The 7500-nt window shown below is 52.5% G+C and overlaps 1 protein-coding gene across 5 annotated transcripts in view; it reads right to left on the minus strand.

Moving 5' to 3' along the window:
* Csk (C-terminal Src kinase) overlaps positions 1 to 7500 on the minus strand; it is a 296171-nt gene that overhangs the window by 84262 nt on the left and 204409 nt on the right. Inside the window, exon 1 of one of the 5 annotated variants that reach the window (XM_070142741.1) lies at positions 6789 to 7083. The exons of 2 other annotated variants lie outside the window; for them this stretch is intronic. The gene's annotated coding sequence lies outside the window, so the exon portion shown is untranslated. Of the gene's footprint in view, positions 1 to 6788; positions 7084 to 7500 lie in introns of those variants that run through there. 2 more of the 5 variants (XM_070142742.1, XM_070142743.1) reach the window with 2 other exon arrangements.

The raw sequence follows: 7500 nt of genomic DNA on the forward strand, positions 1-7500 counted from the left end.
GTGGTGATGGTGATGATGATGATGGTGATGTGATGATGATGATGATGGTGGTGATAATGATGATCATGATGGTGTTAGTGACGTTGAAGATGATGATGAAGACAGAGAATGAGAAGTACTGAACGGAAGACAAGGACAAGGAGATGAATGTGACGAAGGAACAAAACGAAAAGGGAAAGGGAAATGAAATGAAAATGAACAGGAAGAGGAGAGCGAGAATGGAGAAAATCGAGCCGTTATATTTTTCATCTCCAAATGCTATTACCTGTAGTCATTACAGTAAGTACAGAATAAAAACACTGGAGCTAATCACCGGTACTTAAAATTTAATTAGTTTGATGTCTTCTCTCGCGCTCTAGTTCTCCCTCCCTCTCTCTCTCTCTCTTTCTTTCTCTCTTTCTCTCCATCCCTCCATCCCTCCCTCCCTCCTTCCCCCCTTCTCCCCCTCCCTCCTCCTTTCCCTCCTTCCCCTTCTCCCCCTCCCTCCTCACCTTCCCTCTCTTCCCCTTGTCCCTCCCTTTCTCCTTCCTCCCCCTTGTCTCTCCTTCCCTGTTCTACCCTTGTCCCTCCCTCCCTCTCCCCCTTCCTCCCTCCCCTCTCCCCCTTCCCTCCCTCCCTCCCTCTCCCCTTCCCTCTCTCCCTCCCTCCTCCTCACCATCCCTCTGCCCCTTCCCTCCCTCTCCCCCTTCCCTCCCTCTCCCTTCCCTCCCTCTCCCCCTTCCTCTCTCCCTCCCTCCTCACCATCCCTCTCCCCCTTCCCTCCCTCCCTCCCTCCCCACCCCCTTCCCTTCCTCCCTCCCTCCCTCCCCCACCTTCTTTCCTCCCTCCCTCCCTCCCTCTCCCCCTTCCCTCCCTCCCTCCCTCTCCCCCTTCCCTCCTTCCCTCCCTCCCTCTCCTTCCCTCCCTCCCTCTCCTTCCCTCCCTCCCTCTCCTTCCCTCCCTCCCTCCTCACCATCCCTCCCTCCGTCCAGCCTCCACACCCATCCATCTGCTTCTTTCCCCCCCATCGAACCATTAAATTCCATAACCATTACTAATACGGTGCCATTAATTACAAAATCACCCGATTCGCCATAAATCAGATTCCGAGGCCCATTACCATTCATTAGCAACAGCATTTCCCGGAGATAAATCACTCTTTTGTTCTCCCCTTCTACGGTGTTTATCAACCTCTAGTTAACACGCGCCGACAGACAGAGACGGGGGATTGGAAGACACACAGACAGTAAGAGCAGTGAATACAAAGACATACAGACAGAGGGGGTCGATAAATGACAGACAGACAGTGAGTGCGGCGCATAAAAAGACATGCAGACAGAGGGGGTCGATAAATGACAGGCAGTGAGTGCGGCGCATAAAAAGACATACAGACAGGGGGGGGTCGATAAATGACAGGCAGTGAGTGCCGCGCATAAAAAGACATGCAGACAGAGGGGGTCGACAAATGACAGACAGACAGTGAGTGCGGCGCATAAAAAGACATGCATGCAGACAGAGGGGGTCGACAAATGACAGACAGACAGTGAGTGCGGCGCATAAAAAGACATGCAGACAGAGGGGGTCGATAAAAGACAGACAGTGAGTGCGGCGCATAAAAAGACATGCACAGACAGAAGGGGTCGATAAAAGACAGGCAGTGAGTGCGGCGCATAAAAAGACATGCAGACAGAGGGGGTCGATAACTGACAGACAGACAGCTGAGTGCGGCGCATAAAAAGACATGCATGCAGACAGGGGGGGTAGACAAATGACAGACAGACAGTGAGTGCGGCGCATAAAAAGACATGCAGACAAGGGGGGTCGACAAATGACAGACAGACAGTGAATGCGGCGCATAAAAAGACATGCAGACAGAGGGGATCGACAAATGACAGACAGACAGCTGAGTGCGGGCTACAGAAAAGCACACAGACAAGAGGAGACAGACAAAAACACCCAGACGGTAGAAGGACAAACAGACAGGGAAGGAGATACAGAGGAAGACATTCAGACTGGGACAGAAACAAACAAACAGACACGTGTAGAGAGGAAGACAGACATAGAATTAGACAAAGACAGACAGGACGTGCGAGCAAAGAGAAAATGATAGACTCTCTGGTCAGATAAGATCGGACGGCTGACAGTGACAAAGACAGACAGCAGAGAGAAAACGAGGACATAGAGAGCAGTAGATAAAGTAACAGACAGAAAGATAGACACCAAAAAAAACAGGCATGCAAACATGAACTTACAGCTGAGGTATATGCATGCGCGCGTGTATGTGTGCGTGTGTGTGTGAGAGAGTGAGAGTGAGTGAGAATGAGTGTGTGTGAATGTGAATGTTAGTTTGTGCTATGTGTGTGTGAGAGAGTGTGTGCGAGAGAGTGAGAGTGAGAATGAGAGTATGTGAATGTGAATGCGAGTTTGTGCGTACGTGTGTGCGTGTGCGTTTGTGTTGTTTACAGAAGTGCGTGTGTGTGTTTCCGCGCAGACGGATGCAAATGTACAAACACGGGAAAAAACTCAACATACGCATCTGGAATCCCATAGGAAGAGAGAGAGAGAGAGCTGGGGAGAAAGACGCGCATGTTTTGATATTTTAATGCTATCGGGTACTCGACAGGATATCCTTTCTGGGATGTGATAGCAGTGCTTCCCGCCTCCCTCCCTCTCTCTCCCTTTCTCTTTCTCACTCACTCTCTCCCCGTCCTCCCTCCCTCTCTCTCTCTCCCTCTTTCTCTTTCTCACTCTCTCTCCGTCCTCCCTCCCTCTCTCTCTTTCCCTCTTTCTCTTTCTCACTCTCTCTCTCCCCCTCCTCCTCCCTCTCTCTCTCTCTCTTTCTCTCACTCTCTCTCCGTCCTCCCTCCCTCCCTCCCTCTCTCTCTCTCTCTCTCTTTCTCACTCACTCTCTCCCCGTCCTCCCTCCCTCTCTCTCTCTCTCTTTCTCACTCACTCTCTCTCCGTCCTCCCTCCTCTCTCTCTCTCCCTCTTTCTCTTTCTCACTCTCTCTCCGTCCTCCCTCCCTCTCTCTCTCCCTCTTTCTCTTTCTCACTCTCTCTCCGTCCTCCCTCCCTCTCTCTCTCCCTCTTTCTCTTTCTCACTCACTCTCTCCCCGTCCCCCCTCCCTCTCTCTCTCTCTCTCCCTCTTTCTCTTTCTCACTCACTCTCTCCCCGTCCCCTCTCCCTCCCTCTCTCTCTCTCCCTCTTTCTCACTCACTCTCTCTCCGTCCTCCCTCCCTCTCTCTCCCTTTCTCTTTCTCACTCACTCTCTCCCCGTCCTCCCTCCCTCTCTCTCTCTCCCTCTTTCTCTTCCTCACTCTCTCTCCGTCCTCCCTCCCTCTCTCTTTCCCTCTTTCTCTTTCTCTCACTCTCTCTCCCCGTCCTCCCTCCCTCTCTCTCTCTCTCCCTCTTTCTCTTTCTCACTCACTCTCTCCCCGTCCTCCCTCCCTCATTCACTCCCTGTCTACTCTCTCTCCAACTTTCTCTCTTCTCTTTTTTTCTCTCTCTCTTTCCACACTCTCCCTCTAACTGTTCCTTCACTTCCCTTCAATTTTTTTTTCACTTCCTACCCGCCCACCCCCCCACCCGCCCACCCGCTCGCTTCCCCACAGATGACTATCTCATTAAATCGTCATAATTTGGGTCGTAGCCATTCTAGTGTCACCAGAACACGCACCTATTGGTGATTTTAGTATCCTCCCTTCCTCCCCCACCACTCCGTCCCTCCCTCCAAACCTTTCCCACACTCCCTCCCTCTCACCTTCCATCCTCCCTCCCTCCCTCCCAACCTCTCGCCTTCCATCCTCCCTCCCTTCCTCTCTCACCTCCCTCCCTCCCTATCACCTTCCATCCTCCCTCCCTCCCTCCCTCCCAACCTCTCCCACACTCCCTCCCTTCCTCTCACCTTCCATCCTCCCTCTCACCTTCCATCCTCCCTCCCTCCCTCTCACCTCCCTCCCTTCCCTCTCCACTTTCCATCCTCCCCCTCCCTCCCTCCCAACCTCTCCCACACTTCCTCCCTTCCTCTCTCACCTTCCATCCTTCCCTTCCTCCCTCCCTCCCTCCCTCCCTTCCTCTCACCTTCCATCCCTTCCTCTCTCACCTCCCTCCCTCCCTCTCACCTTCCATCCTCCCTCCCTCCCTCTCACCTTCCATCCTCCCTCCCCTCCCAACCTCTCCCACACTCCTCCCTTCCTCTCTCATCTCCCTCCTCCCTCCTTCACTCCCCCTCCCTCCTCCCCCTCACCTCCCTCCCTCCCTCTCACCTTCCATCCTCCCCTCCCTCCCTCTCATCTCCCTCCCTCCCTCCCTTCACTCCCCCTCCCTCCCTCTCATCTCCTCTCCTCCCTCCTTCACTCCCCCTCCCTCCTCCCTCCCTCTCACCTTCCATCCTCCCTACCTCCCCCACTCTCCGTCCCTCCCTCCCAACCTCTCCCACACTCCCTCCCTCCCCTCTCACCTTCCATCCATCCTCCCTCCCTCCCTCCCTCCCTCTCCCTTCCATCCTTCCTCCCTCCCTCCCTCCCTCTCACCTTCCATCCTCCCTCTTACCTCCCAACCTCTCCCTCCTTCCTCTCTCCACCTCCCTCCCTCCCTCTCACCTTCCATCCTCCCTCCCCTCCTCCCTCCCAACCTCTCCCACACTTCCTCTCTTCCTCTCTCACCTCCCTCCTCCCCTCCTTCACTCCCACCTCCCTCCTCCCCTCACCTTCCATCCATCCTCCCTCCCTCTCATCTCCCTCCCTCCCTCCTTCACTCCCTCTCACCTTCCATCCTCCCCTCCCTCCCTCCCTCCCTCCCTCCCTCCCTCCCTCCCTCCCTCTCATCTCCCTCCCTCCCTCCTTCACTCCCCCCTCCCTCCTCCCCCTCACCTGGCTTTAGAGCTGTGATTGATGATCATTATCGACTTTCAACCCTTATTACATTTGCATAATTTCCACGGGCCTAAATCAACCTGGGTCATCCTAGGTAAATCACCGATTAAAACAGACAAAAAAAAAAAGCTGTGTCGTGCTTTTGTTTTATCCTATATGCCCCCCCCCCTTCCCCTTCCCCTTCCCCACTCCCCCACTCCCCCACTCCCTCGACCCTCGCCGTGTCACACCTGAGCAACTGCTCTACTCTTTTACGAATCTATGTGTATCTTGTGGGTCTTCTTCTCCTTCCCCCTCCTCTTCCTCCTCCTCTTTCTTTCTTTCCTTCTTTCTCTTTCTCTTTTTTCGTTTATTTCTCTCTCTCTCTTCTCTCTATTTTCTCTTTCTTCTTTCTTTCTCCTCTCTATCTTCTCTTCCTCCTCTCTCTCTCTCTCTCTCTCTCTCTCTCTCTCTCTCTCTCTATATATATATATATATATATATATATATATATATATATATATATATATATATATATATATTTTCTCTTTCTTCTCTCATTCTCCTCTCTCTCTTCTCTTCCTCCTCCTAATCTCTCTCTCTCTTTCGTCTCTCTTTCACCTCTCCCTCTCTCTCCCTCACTCCCTCTCTTCGACCCACTAGGAATACACTCCTTTAAAAACCACCGCCACGCCTTCAACTCCTGGCAGATAGTTGTCCCTTAAAGCAAATGTTCGTGCACCTGCTTAGCCGTCTTTCAAAAAGCTAATCGGCGTGTAGAATTACACCTGTTGCGCACACACCTGAAACTTGGGGGGGGCGGGGGGGGGGGGGGGGGATAGGTCCGAGGAGGAACTTGCATGGACGCACCACTTGTCATACGGCGAGGAATATGAAACAGGGAGAGAGAGGGAGAGGGAGAGGGAGAGGGAGAGGGAGAGGGAGAGGGAGAGGGAGAGGGAGAGGGAGAGAGGGAGAGGGAGAGGAAGAGGGAGAGGAGAGAGAGAGAGAGAGAGAGAGAGAGAGAGAGAGAGAGAGAGAGAGAGAGAGAGAGAGAGAGAGAGAGAGAGAGAGAGAGAGAGAGAGGGAGAGGAGGAAGGGGGGAGGAGAAGGAAGGGGAGGAAAAGGAAAGGAAGAGAAAGAGAGAGAGATAAAGTAAAAGAGAGAGAGAAAGTAAAAGAGATAGAGATAGAGAGATAGAGATAGATAGAGAGAGAGAGAGAAAGAGAGAGAAAATAAATAAACAAACAAAATAAGAAAAAAAAAGGTAGAGGCACAGTGAGAAGTCAACCAACTATTTCTTTTTTTCTTGTTTCTCTCTCTCTCTCTCTTCTAACACGAAAGAATGAAACCTGTTCTTCTTCTCTTTTTTATTTCAGCGAACAGGTCGTGTCTTGCTTGCACTTGCTTGTCACGGCTGTCATTTCGCTTCACGAAGATACACTAAAAGCTTCGGATTTCGGGTAAAATGAAAGAGGAAGAGAGAAAGAGAAAAAAAAGGAGAAAGAGAAAGTAAGGGAGAATTGAAGGAAAGTGGAGAGGGATGGGAGAAGGCAAACGAGAAAGGGAGAGAGGAAAAGAGAGACAGAGGATGAAAGTGAGATATAAGAGAGAGAGAGAGAGAGAGAGAGAGAGGGACAGAGAGAGAGAGAGAGAGAGAGAGAGAGAGAGAGAGAGAGAGAGAGAGAGAGAGAGAGAGAGAGAGAGAGAGAGAGAGAGGGGGAGGGAGGGGAGAAGAGGAAAGTAGTGCGGAGAGAAGTGAGAGAAATGAAACGAGAAAATCATCCAAAGGAGAGAGTGACACGGAACAAAGATGAGAAAATAAGAGAAAAAAAAGTAGAAAGAAATAAAGCAAAGAAAGACCAAACACACAAAAAAATAACACCAAATCAGGGAAGGAGAGTGCCACGCACAGAGAGGACGGGGAAAACCAAACAAGAAATACCGCAATCACACGGATAAACAACCAATAAAAAGGCCCCCTCCCCACGGCGACCCCTTCCCCCTCCCCCTTCCCCCTCCCCCCTCCCCCTCACTCACAGCCACGTGCCCGGTGTCTGTCCCGAACTCGCCGATCCCGGGCGGCAGCGTCTCGGACCCTCGCCGCGGAGGCCCCGTCGCCGGCAGAGATGCACGGTGCACACGTCCTCCTCTCTCGGCTCCCGCACGTACACTTACGAATGCACTCGCGCTCTCTCTCGCACACGCACACGCGCGCTCTCCCGCTCTCCCTCTCTCCCTCTCTCCCTCTCTCGCCGCCCTCACACGCGCGCGTCACTCACTAGGCCGTGCGAGGCGAGCGCGCGCGTGCGCCTGTCGCGCGACCTTTTCTCGGTTCTCCTGTTTCCCTCCCCCCCCTTCCCCCCTGTGCCCCTGCCCCTGACTGTCCCTCCCTCCCTCCCTCACTCCTCCCCCCACCCCCAAACTCTTCTTCCCCGCTCTCTACCCCCCTCCTCCTCCTCCCCTCTCTCTTATCCTCCTGTCTCCCTCCCCCTTCTCTCCCTCTTCCATATCTTATCAATCATCTTTTCTCATTTCTCTCTACTTTTTTTTTATTTTATTTTCCTTCCTTTTTATTTTCCACTGTTCATCCTATGCTTTACTCACAACTACTTCCACTACAACTTCCAATACAACTTCCACTACTACTACCACCACTACTACTACA

The sequence above is a fragment of the Penaeus vannamei genome, chromosome 29 (genome assembly GCF_042767895.1).
Source record: "Penaeus vannamei isolate JL-2024 chromosome 29, ASM4276789v1, whole genome shotgun sequence".
NCBI lineage: Eukaryota > Metazoa > Arthropoda > Malacostraca > Decapoda > Penaeidae > Penaeus > Penaeus vannamei.